Consider the following 12,628-nt stretch of genomic DNA (forward strand, 5'->3'; position numbering starts at 1 on the left):
TGTGGGTGCATCCACTTCGAGACAATGCGTCACTAAAGTCACATTTTCAGAGGCTGTATAGAGCTCTGCGGGCACATCCTGACAAATTTTATCTTTACTGTCGAATGACAATACCGACTTTGACATCTTGTTGGAGACAGTACGTCTAGGACTAACATTTCAGGACACCAGGATGCGAAAATGCAGAGGAGCGTCTTCTCCTTACCTTACGGTATGTATTCACCATCCTCACATACTGTATGTTGAAGATGTTTTCTTTTTTATGTTGTTTCTTAGCAGCTCCATAAAATTATATGTGTAAATTAGACACAAAGCTGATACAAAATATGTATTTACAATGTTCAATTACACACCCAGTGAAGATTTGGCAAGTTACACTGTTTATCCTGCCTTTTTACATTTATACTGTTTTGTTTTGAACTGTTTTTTATTTTGTTTTTAACTTAGCTAATATTATTTGGTCAGTACTTTCAGCTTCCTGTCAACTGGATTGTCCTATGGTGGCCTACATCTGGAGTTTCTCATTGGACAATCCACTATTTCTGGCATAGTGCATGCAACATGTATGGAAATATGGTCAAAACTCCATGAACTTGTCATGCCGAAGCCAAAAATGGATGATTGGCTCAAAATAGCCCTTGGATTTAATGTCACTTACCAATTCCCTCACTGCATCGGAGCCCTGAATGGGAAACATATCAGGGTGAGTAAACCGCCGAACTCAGGCACCCAATTCATCAATTATAAGCAGTTTTTCTCCTTAGTTCTGTTAGCTGTATTTGACAGTAAATACAGGTTTATAATTGTAGATATTGGGGCCTATGTGTGAACTGGAGACTCTAGGGTTTTCAATTCGTCCATTATTGGTCGGCGGCTAAGTGAAAATCAGTTTGACCTCCCCCCATTACGACAACTCCCAGGCTCCAATGCTGAAGCCGTGCCATATGTTTTTGTGGGAGATTAGGCCTTCCAATTGATGAGGCATGTGATGAGGAGGCCTTATCCCTGGCACAACCTGGACCATCGGCGGCGGGTGTTTAATTTGAGGCTTTCCAGGGTGCGGCGACTGGTGGAGTGTGCCTTCGGGATTCTGTGTGCCAAATGGCGTTGTAATTGTAATTGTTTTGTTTATTCATATTCTATATATATATATATATATAAAATTCAACATTGAATTACTGAACTATATGTGTTGCTTTGACTTAATTATTAGCTTTATATGAACATAATGATTGGCTATGATGTCATAATGATTTGAGAAACACAAAGAATTTGGTTTGAAAAATAGTTTTTTATAAATGATTGTTTTAGCCAATTTTAAACTTTCATTAAACATTGCCAGCATACAGTATGTCTTTTGTGGACAATAAAACTTTGCCAAAGAAAAATAATAAACAAAAAAAAACACTTTGCTATCACAGCAGATTATCAAATTGTGTGTATATCACACACAATTTGCAACAACGAAAACCCGTTTTTTGAGATTATATGTTAGTGGAGGTGATGGCGGCAGTTCAGGTTGCTGCTCTTGTGGCTTTGTTGCTCCAATTGTCCTTCACTCTGTTGCTGTGCTCTCTGTTGGGCCTGCCCCAAAATCTGGCCCTGCTCAGATTGACCACTTGAGTACTGGCCATAAGGGTTCATACTATGGGCATCATGACGATAATATAAGTCGTGTGTGTCATAACCCCCACCAATATGACCATGTCATCCAAACCCAGGTTGGGACCAGCCTCCAACACTGGGTCTAGACAAGTGGCCATATTGTTAAGGTTGGTGTAAGGGTGCCATTGGGTAATTAGTTGACATTGGTGGGTTCTGTTGGGGATAGGGTTGAGGTGTAGGCCCACGTAGAGGAGGTGCTGCAGATCCCTCTTGAGCATGCACTGGTTGATTTCTTGGCATACGTAAGAGGTTAGATGGTGACATCTGCCAACTCTCAATGCACTCAAACAAATTGTTAGGGTCATTTGGTGGTGTGCATGCATCAAGAAGGATCTGCATGGAACCCTCTCACACGTAGCCTCACCTCACAGGGAATGGGATGGAGATACCGGGACAGGCTATGCACAAATGACTCCTCACCCTCACCCTCAGTAGCCCTGGCCAAATAATTTAAGACACCAGTGTCCACATTTCTTCTGCTTGCAGTAAGCTCTCTCCTTCTGCGGCCACGGCGTGGGGTCACAGCAGGCTGTGGTGACGCCTCAAGAGGAACAGTTGGGTTGCTGCTGTGGCCAGTATCCTCGGGCATCTGTGAAGCTGGGGCATCTGTGGGTGGTGCTGCAACATGAGGACCAGGTGGATGAGAAACCTGAGGGGCATCCGAAGATGGATCTGGGGGGAGAATCCTAGAAGGAGCTGTAGATGGTCCAGCCACCTCTTCTTCACCAACAGGATCTATGAGTGCCTCTGAATCTGAACCTGTTGTCTCCCTCTCAGTGAGGTTGGATTGAGTTCTATAATTTGAAAAAGATTACAAAAATAAAAAGTTACAATCATCTATGCCCATTCCTAACATATGTGTATTGTGATGTTTGTTTTGTATTTACGGTCTGAGATCCATACTGGGATCCAGAAAGGACAGCCGGTCAAAATAAATGTATTTTTGTTTGCCAGGAGCAGATGAGCCACTCCTGGCCCGCTGCTGCCTTTCTCTTCGGTACTAGTCCCGAATGCTTCTCCAACGTCTCATAACATCTTCCACTGTAATGACAGAGAAGAAAATAATGTCTAAGGACATTGTACACATTGGTAACAAGGTGTCATTGATTTCACAGATTTTACTAGGCCCTATTCTAAGCTGCATTTCTAACTTAATATCTGCAATTAGCAAAATAAACACACACAAATACCACAATCCCATAAAAGGGGACACTGTGGAATGTAAGTACACAAGAACAGGGTTCTGTCCCCTCTAGACCAGTCTGTCATTGTCAATTTGCTAACTGTAAGCAACATCTATAAACGCAGTACGTAACCCCTTTATCATGTCCTGCACCATTACAGAAAAGCTGCAATATACATTCAAAATCAGGCTAACATAAATATAACTGGGAGCAAATATTGTTCTTACTGCAGTTTGTAATATGAAATAGTTGATAATCAGGAGTGTAGCTACTTAGTTGCCTCTGTCCTCACGTGGCCGCTGGTCATAATTTGGGAAAAAGATCCCACAAATGCTCCTCCAAGCAGCCTCTTTCCTAGCTCGGTTGGCATAATTGGCATCCCGTTGGTCCCAAATCTCAGGCCTTTCCTGGACCAGGACCAGGAGCATATCCACATTTATGTGCTTTGCCATGCTGCTTGCAACTCCGTGGAGGCGAGTGCCAGACTTCCGGGATGTCTGTCTGGCTTTTTCAGCTAATTAGCATGTCTGAGCTTCCTGATTGAGGGCTTGGCACATTTCCTGGCACCTGGAGATGTCTGGCGTATTTCTCGCAAGTCACACTGCTGGTCCGTGTGTAATCCGTATTTTTCTTGCCCCCATTCATTGGCGGATTTTTCGCACAATACGCTGACAAACGCAGCATGCTGCGATTTTCTACGGCGGTAAAATACAGCCGAGAAATATAGATAGGAGCTTCCCCATAGAAAATCATTGGTCCGTGTGCAATGCGTAGTTTTTGCGCCTCTCATACGTTTGTAAAACTCGCTAGTGTGATGCCGGCCTTATTGTTGCACATTAAAAAACATCAGCCCCTTAAAAAGTGCCAACTGGTTATGAAGAAAATCAGTTCTTACTCATGGCTTAATCGAGAATCGCTATACAAGTCACTTCCAAAAAAGAATCATCAGCCTTCTCCCACCTGGTCATGCATAACAACGATTTAGCAGTGTGAAATCTGACAGAAGACCTATACCTTAACTAAAATATTTAAAAACATGTATGGAAATTACATAAAAAACAACTTAAAGTAAAGGGACGCTTGAATATTTGTAAACCTTTCAGAGTTTTACATACTTCCTCATGAATTTTACCTAAAACTACATAAGCTTTTCACACATGTTCCACAAATAGACAAAGAGAACCAAATCATACAAAGCAGTCAAAAATTAGTAGACTTTGTCATATTTTTTATTGAGGAAGTTATCCAATATCACATGTTTGAGAGGCAAAAACATGTGAACCTTTAGGAATAGCAGATAATTTGATGGTAAAATTAGTCTGGTGTTTTCAATCATCGGGATGACAATCAGGTGTGAGGGGGCGACCTGTTTTATTTAAAGAAGTGTTGAAGTGTATCATGGCATGAACAAAGGCAAATTCTGATGACCTCAAAAATGTTGTTGATGCTCATGAGGCTGAAAACTTTGTAGAACCATCTCTTAAAATGTTGTACTCTAGCAAATCCAGAGTCAAATTGTGTTCAAATAGAGGAAAAGCAAAACTATTATTACTCTCCTAAAGAGTCTTCCAACAATGATCACTCCAAGAGAAAGGCATACAAAAGTCTGTGAGGTAACAAGGGAACTCAAGGTAACCTCCAAGCAACTAAAGGCCTTGCCCACATTTGTTAATGAAAATATTAATCAGTCAGAATGAGTAGGTAACTAATCAACAATGGTGGTCATAGCAAAGTGGCCAGGAGAAAGCCAAGAAGAATGTTGCTGCCAATATGAACTTTGTTAAACATCATGTGGACAAGTGAGAAGGAGATTGAAACAATATTTTGTGTGGATGGATGAGATCACAATAGAGCGTTTTTTGTTTTAAATGAGAAATATTATCTTAAGAGAAATTTAAAAAAATGCATTACAGCATGAAAACCGCATAACATTTATGAAATAATGGTTGTATATCATGGTTTGGTTTCTTCTGCTGCATATGGAACAATACAAATGTCATCATTGATAGGACAAAAATTCTGAATTTTATCAGTAAATTGTAAAGGAAAATGTCAAGATACCTGCTCGTGAGCTGAACCCCAAGTAAATGCAATGTCATGCAGCAAAAAAATGGCCCAGAGATCATAAGGCTTTCTACAAAAGATGAATAAAATTAAAGTTTTGGAATGTCCAAGTCCTGACAACAATCCTATAGAAATGTTGAGTCGAAGTTTTGTGTGGAGGAGTGGACTAAAATTCCTTCAAATCGATGCACAGCTCTAGACAATTACTGGAGACATTCAGATGCCATTATTGCTGCCCACGGAGGTCACACCAGATACTAATTTTGCCTCATGTATGAGATATTGGATTATATTCCTTAATAAAAAATGACAGTCTAATATTTTTCAACTCATTTGTTTTATTTGCTTCTCTTTATCTAATTTTATGACTTGTGTGAAAATCTGATATAGTTTTTGATCACATTTATGCAAAAAAAAATATAGAAAATTCTGAAGGATTTCATAACTTTCAAGCACCACTGTATGAACAACATGGAAAAGAGCAATAATTGTTCATCTGCATGAAGAAATACTTATAATATCAATGTATATGCCATTAACCTCATCAACAGTGAGAGAAAACAAAATGCAGCCAAGGTTAAGAGCTGCAAGAGATGAAAAAGGTTACAGAAAACGCACCTCATTTAAAATCATATACAGGAACAAACTACTTCAAGCAAATATAAAAATCACAATAAATGATTCCAACTGTATATTACCATGACATTAGAGATGTCACTTTCAAGTGATGCACAACATCATAACTTTGATGTGGACCTAACGAATATCTGGTTCCTGAGGTAAAGATCCAAAAGGCTTTGTGGCTGAGTAACAGTCTCCAACACCATGAGAGAAATGTGTCACGGGTGCGGAGAAGACAGACAACTTAATTTCTTATCTTCTCCATGGTCTCTGTGCACATTCATTGGACTGCACTCGGATGACTTGTATGGGTGCATGTGATCCAATCATTGAATGCACCCATAGCATGGTGCGATTGTTTTGTCATGCCGAATCGGCAAAATAAAAAAATCACCGATCTTCAATGCCCCATAGTATAAAATTGGTCCGAGTGCTATCTGATAAAACATCGGCTGTGTTATACAGTCATGTGAGTGAGCCCTCAAAATAAGTCTTCCACCTGATTAAGACGGCATGCCCGTTGAAACTTGGTATCAGAGTTCTTCCTTCGGCGTTCCTTGGACTGAGCTCTTTTATTACCCTCAAAAGAAGACTGACCATAAGCCTTTCAACCTGGAGCCATGGCTTCTGGAAGCTCACGGTGTGGGAGGTAGAAGGCCACAAATTTGTACATTGTGTAGTGGCGAATATTTGGTACTGCATCTCCCAATGTAGTGACTATGATTCAAGGCGCAATACCAGGCAAATGACACTACACGTTCTACAGAGCTGTGATGTTTCAGCTCTCTTCACTGTGAAATTTTGGGTGCTGCAGCTCTAGGCATCTGCTTAATGGTCAGAATTCTGGGCGTTGGACCTACTGATTTTGATCTGCTCTAAGTATACATTATCAAAATCTTACTTCTGGGCAACCCCATGAAGATACTCTGATGTTCATACTACTACATTCATTTAAATTTTTTATTATTACCATTTATTTTCCTACATTTAGTCAAGAAGATTATTTTAGATCCCATCATTGTAATTTCTACCATATTATTATTATTATTATTATTATTATTATTATTATTATAGCGCCATTTATTCCATGGCGCTTTACATGCGAGGAGAGGTATACATAATTAAAACAGGTACAATAATCTTGAACAATACAAGTCACAACTGGTACAGGAGGAGAGAGGACCCTGCCTGTGAGGACTCACAATCTACAAGGGATGGGTGAGGATACAGTAGGTGAGGATAGAGCTGGTCATGCAGTGGTTTGGTCGATTGGTGGTTACTGCAGGTTGTAGGCTTGCCGGAAGAGGTAGGTCTTCAGGTTCTTTTTGAAGGTTTCAATGGTAGGTGAGAGTCTGATGTGTTGTGGTAGAGGGTTCCAGAGTAGGGGTGATGTGCGAGAGAAATCTTGTATGCGATTGTGGGAAGAGGAGATAAGAGGGGAGTAGAGAAGGAGATCTTGTGAGAATCGGAGGTTGCGTGCAGGAAAGTACCGGAAGACGAGGTCACAGATGTATGGAGAAGACAGGTTGTGGATGGCTTTGTATGTCATGGTTAGGCTTTTGTACTAGAGTCTCTGGGTAATGGGGAGCCATATGTCTAATTAGTTTCTGACTTAATTGATGCTTCATTGCACAAGACATGGCACTCAGAATCCTGGAGGACTACAGGTATATGTGATCTCCATCTGTAATTTCTAGATGCCAGTATACACGTGGCACCAAGAGTACTACATATTTATACTGTATATCGGAGACCAAGAGAGGTGGTGTTACATACTAGTTATGAGTGAGAACTAAAATACTTGGTGCTGGAATCGAGCAGGTCGGATGCTCGGGTGGGCTTGATTTGCGTAACGAGTATAATAGAAGTCAATGTGTGCAGAGTTATTGGGCAACTACAAATGAGCAGTATTATTTTGGGTCTAAATTAAAAGTGTAATTTTTCCATCTCAATTGTTCATTTTCATTAGTTACAATGATAACAAGAACCAAACACCTCAACATGAACAAAAAACAATTCTGACATTTCAAAAATATCTCTGTGATGAGTATAATCACCCTTCTATTCAATGACAGTCATAAGCTCCATCCATGGTGTCTGTCAGTTTCTTAATCTGTTGACAAGCAACTTTCTGGCAGCACCAACCGCAACCTCCCAGACACTGATCTGAGAGGTGACTGTTAGTGTTGAGCGATACCTTCCGGTATCGGATTGTATCGGCTGATATCCGAAAAATATCGGATATCGCCGATACCGATACCCGATACCAATACAAGTCAATGGGACACAAATTCCGATACCCAGTTCCGATATTTTTGTGATATCGGAAATCGGAATCGGAAGTTCCCAGTGTATGGTTCCCAGGGTCTGGAGGAGAGGAAACTCTCCTTCAGGCCCTGGGATCCATATTCATGTGTAAAATAAAGAATACAAATAAAAAATAGGGATATACTCACCCTCTGACGCGCCCTGGTTGTAACCGCTGCAACCGGCAGCCTCCGTTGCTAAGAATGTAGTGAGTGACAAGGCAGGGCAGCCATGGTGTCCTCTGGTGGTCTGTCACACCGCTCTCCCCATGCAAAAAGTGTGTTTCGGAGGCTTGCTGCTTCAGGACCTGCCTGCACAGATAGCAGCTGTACTGACCCCCCCATGCTGTACAGGCTCTGTGGTTACCACAGCTAATGGAGAATCAGGGTTCGATTCCGAAGAGGGAGCCTAAGAAATGGCTACCACATGCAAGGAAGGCAGCATGCATGCAATTTACCCACTCCTGACCCAGTGAGGTAGTGAAGTGACAAAAAAGTACAATTACCATATATACTTTAGTATCAGCCAAGTTTTTCAGCACATTTTTTTGTGCTGAAAAAGACCACCTTGACTTATTCTCGAGTGAGGATCTCAGAAGATGGAGGGGCAGCGGCAGAGCAGCATGACACAGAAGGCAGGAACAGGTTGCAGTGGCTAAAGCCTGTGTCCTCTGCCAAAGAGGAATGAATATTCATTTCTCTCCACTCCCATAGACCTGGAAGGCAGTGTATATTCGTTCCCTTAAGTAGTGGGCATACGTCATCACCCGGCAGCTGCAGCTGCTGGCATCGGAACAAGACGCTGCAAAGGAGCGCAGGGACGGTAAGTAGGATGGATGGTTCATTTTTTTATGTTTTTCTGATGGCAGCTATGCATACCAGGCTAGGGATGAAGAGCCATACATGCCAGGATAGGGATGAGGAGCCTTTCATGCCAAGATCGGAATGAGGAGGCCATGCATACCAGAAAAGGGATGAAAAGCCATACATACCAGGATGGGAATGAAGAGCCATGCAGACAATGATGGGGATGAGGAGTCATGCATACCAGGATAGGGTTGCGTGGACAATGCATACCCGGCTTATTGAACAGTGTGAAAATGGATCCAGCTCACACACCAGGGTGCTGATAAAAAATTTTATCATCACCCTGGTGTGTGAGCTGGATCCATTTTCACACTGTTCAAGTTGCCAAGTGCTGTGCATCAGCAGGATTCCTGTACTCCTATCCTGGACTGGAATTACGCCTCAGGGGTGAGCTGATTTTTCACTTATTCATACCCGGCTTATACTTGAGTCAATACGTTTTCCCAGTTTTTTGTGGTAAAATTAGCTGCCTCTGCTTATACTCAAGTATATATGGTATGTTGTTCAGCATGTGTTAAAAGTGATAAGGCAGTTATATTCTTTGGGTCAGAGGGGGGGCTGTAATGGGCGCAGCTTGATGGAAGCCCCCACATGACTGCGTTGCCGAGAGGAGGGGTTTGCAGTTTGAATAAAAACAGGGGTCGTCTAGGGATTGGTGGAATTTTAAAGAAGGGGGCATTTTTTAGTGGAACAAGGAGGCGGGAGCCGGAATAGTGCGGGAAGAAATCACTTCTGCGGTGACTGAGGATGAGAGAAGACCTGTCACAGCCAGTACTCACCATGTCCTCCATAGACAGCCTTGTGGAGCAGCTCCGCAGGGAAGCGAGGTCCAGGAGCGACGGATGGCTGGAGGAGCAGCTCACCAGGCTGCTGGGTGACAGCGGGAGCTGGGGCAGCAGGACAAGGAGGACCAGGCCACCGGAGAGGCTATCCCCCGATATAGCACTGCGCGGCAGACGCAGGCCACGGAGCCCCTCCGGGGACCCTGCGGGGGCTGTGGGTCGCGGTGCAAACATCCCGCCCGCTCACCCCTCCGGCAGGAATCCACCCGGCGGCTCTGCCGGCGCGAGTCGGCAGCAAGGTATGGGGGCGAGTCAGGCGCGGCCTGCTGCCGGGGCCGCACCGGAAGTCAGGGCCGAACCGGAAGTGTGGCCTAGTCCAGGGCATGAGGGAAGTGCGGCGCCCTCTAGTGGAGCCAGGAACCGCCGGAGTACAGTGCGGGCAGCGGCGGCAACAGCAGCGGAGCGATCCAGGAGCGAGGCTATGGCATTGGTGAGCGGGAGTTCCGGAGCGGCGCATGCAGCGGTGGGCTCACCGGGAGCACCTTTGCCAGGTGGGCCTGGCAGTGGCACAGGACGACAGAGCAGGGTGACGGGCAGGCTGAGGTCGGCGGTTCAGCTGGGCCCGGGACACGGAGGTCGGGCTGCGGGTGCCGGCGGTGCCAGCATTGCAGGAGGCCGAAGAGGAATGATGTCACCTGTGAGATCACGATCCGCCAGGAGGTCCAGCGACAGGAACACTTCGCCAGTCTCAGTCCCCCCTGTTGATGCGGAGGCCAGGGGCACAGGCCTGGGGCACCACAGTGGTAGCGACGACCCTGGATCTGGTAGCGAGCATCCGAGCGATGGTGAGCAGCTGGATTCTGGAGACACAGCTGGTGGGAACACAGCGCCCGCACAGCCTCGTGAGTATATGTCTAGTCTTTTTTCAGTGCCGGGTGCGGCAGGGTTAGTGGCAGGAGTTGGGGAGGCTGGTTCAGGATTTCCTGGCATTAGAGAACTTTTGGCAGGTATGTCGCATATTTTGAGGAGATTGGACGCGGGTGCAGCAGGTAGCGTGGGAGCGTCACCCACGGGGGCTTGGTTGGCGGATGCTGGTAATGCAGCGGGGGGGCGCTGGCGAGTTAGTGCGGTCTGGCGCTGCCGCGTCGGCTCAGGCAGCTGGGGTGTCGGTGTCGGTTCAAACGGAAACAGGAAAGAAGGATGAGGTGAAATTAGATGATCGGGCAAAAGGGGAGGTTTTCGTGTGTTTTGAGGGTCCCCTCGGTTCCCATTTAAAGAAGGAGGTGAAGGAAAAGATTTGGAAGGACGAATTTGTGGAGATTTTCTCCCTCCTCCCTTTGGAAAAATTTAACTTGGATAAAGGGAAGAAGGATGATAGTAAAAAGTAGGAGGAGGAAAAGAGATGTTGGCGCTTGATTCCGCAGACGTTTGTAAATTGGCAGCAGGCGTTTGTTATTTTGGCCAGTGTGATAGGGGAAAAATTCCCGGAAAATTGCTCTGGTCTGTTTTGCTACTTTGATTCCATTGGTGAAGCACATTGTACGTACGAGGGCCAGGCTTGGCTGCATTACGACGAGCAATTTAGACAGGCAGTTAGGCCCGAGATTAAATGGGATCAAAAAGACATAGGATTGTGGTTGAAGGTGATGGCCCCTGTGCGATATGGGCAGTCCTTTCAGGGGAGCGGGGGGAGTAGTAGTCAGCAGTCAGAATACGGGGGAGGAGGAGGCCAGGGTTCACAGGGGGCAAAAGAAAAGACGGGTACGTGCTGGCAGTTTAATGACGGCCAGTGCAAGTATGGCAATACCTGCAAGTTCAAACACGTTTGCTCCCATTGTAGTGGGGCCTCACATGGGGCTTCCAAATGTTTCAAAAAAGCAAGGGGCAAGCCATCAGTGGGTAGCGGTCATGGGGGTGAAGCCAGTGAGGCTTCAAAGGATGGCCCCTTATCTAAGTAGATATCCGGAACGGTTGAAGGCGGGGGTCATTACAGACGGCTTTGCTGAAGGTTTTAGGATTCCTCGCCCGACTCATGTGGTCCCCTTTTCTATAAAAAATTTGAGGTCAGCAGGTTTGCATGCAGATGTTGTTTTGGCTAAGTTAGCTGAAGAGGTGGAGTTGGGGAGAATCGCGGGGCCGTTTAGTTCGCTGCCCATGGAAGGGGTGATTATTTCTCCGTTGGGAGTGGTGCCTAAGAAGGAGCCGAATAAGTTTTGTTTAATTCAGCATCTGTCCTACCCTAAAGGTTGTTCTGTGAACGATGGCATTGCGGAGGAATTGTGCTCGGTTGTATACACATCGTTCGATGCGGCGGTGCAGTGGGTTCGTTTGTATGGGGCGGGGGCTTTGATGGCAAAGACAGACATCGAGTCTGCTTTTCGGCTTCTGCCGGTGCACCCTGAGAGCATTCCGTTACTAGGTTGCTGTTGGAAGGGAAGTTTTTATTTGGACAGGTGTTTGCCCATGGGCTGTTCCATTTCTTGTTCATTGTTTGAGACTTTTAGTATGTTTCTAGAATGGGTAGTTAGAGACGTTTCTGATGTTCCTTCAGTCATTCATTACTTGGATGATTTTTTGTTTGTTGGTCCTCCGGAATCTGCTGTATGTGGCAATTTGCTGGCCACCATGGAATGGGTTGCCGGGCGTTTTGGTGTTCCTTTGGCGCAGGAGAAGACAGAGGGCCCCTGCACGGTTTTAAGTTTTCTCGGAATTCTCATCGATTCAGGAAAGATGGAGTGTAGGTTGCCCGAGGATAAGTTGTTGTTGCTTAAGCAGGAGGTGCTTAGAATCGGAAAAATGAGGAAAGTGATGTTGAAGGAGTTGCAGTCGTTGCTGGGTCGACTGAATTTTGCGTGCCGTATCATGCCTATGGGTAGGATTTTTTGCCGCAGGTTGTCCAGGGCTACGGCGGGAGTCCGTGCAGCTCATCACTTTATACGCTTGAGCAGAGAGCATAGGGATGATTTGCTGGTTTGGCAATGTTTCTTGGAAAACTATAACGGCAGGGCATTGATTCAACAGGAGGATTTGAATGCCTTTGATTGCGAAATTTATAAGGACGCAGCGGGAGGAGTTGGTTATGGGGCCTATTGCGGAGGAAAATGGAGTGTCAGAGTATGGCCGGTTGAGTGGCGACAAA

The 12,628-nt window shown here is 45.1% G+C and overlaps 1 pseudogene; it reads left to right on the forward strand.

The window, feature by feature from the left end:
* The first annotated feature begins 8,084 nt into the window (after positions 1–8,084).
* Positions 8,085–8,408, forward strand: LOC143777291 (18S ribosomal RNA; annotated as a pseudogene).
* The last annotated feature ends 4,220 nt before the right edge of the window (positions 8,409–12,628 follow it).

Source organism: Ranitomeya variabilis, chromosome 5, assembly GCF_051348905.1.
Source record: "Ranitomeya variabilis isolate aRanVar5 chromosome 5, aRanVar5.hap1, whole genome shotgun sequence".
Classification (NCBI taxonomy): domain Eukaryota; kingdom Metazoa; phylum Chordata; class Amphibia; order Anura; family Dendrobatidae; genus Ranitomeya; species Ranitomeya variabilis.